This window comes from Geospiza fortis, unplaced genomic scaffold (genome assembly GCF_000277835.1).
Source record: "Geospiza fortis unplaced genomic scaffold, GeoFor_1.0 scaffold261, whole genome shotgun sequence".
Taxonomy (NCBI): Eukaryota; Metazoa; Chordata; class Aves; order Passeriformes; family Thraupidae; genus Geospiza; species Geospiza fortis.
In genome coordinates this window covers 295,701-296,097 of record NW_005054578.1, presented here as the reverse complement: position 1 = coordinate 296,097, position 397 = coordinate 295,701, and positions in this window count along the sequence as shown.

Below are 397 nucleotides of genomic sequence, written 5' to 3'. Positions count from 1 at the left end.
GAGGCGCGGCCCCCAGCTGCCCTAGGGGAGCCGCTCGTTCCTGGTGTCCAGAGGGATGAAAGCGCTGACAGCAGCCTGGCCAGACTTGCAGGATGGTTTGGGTGGGAAGGAACCTTTAAATGTCCTCTGATCCAGCCCCTGCAGTGACCAGGGACACCTGCAGCAGACCAGGCTGCTCAGAGCCCCGTCCAGCCTGGCGCTGAGTGTTTCCAGGGATGGAGCACCCAAGCACCTCCTGCCTTTCCAGGCAGCTCATGCTGGAACCTCTCTGCCCTAAGCAGAGCCTCTGCAGACACCACAGCACAGCCCTGGAGCCAGCCCCTGGCTGTGAGTTCATCCCAAGGCATGGAATGGGGCTGAGGCACTTCCTCACCCCCAGAGTGGTCGCCGGGGCTGT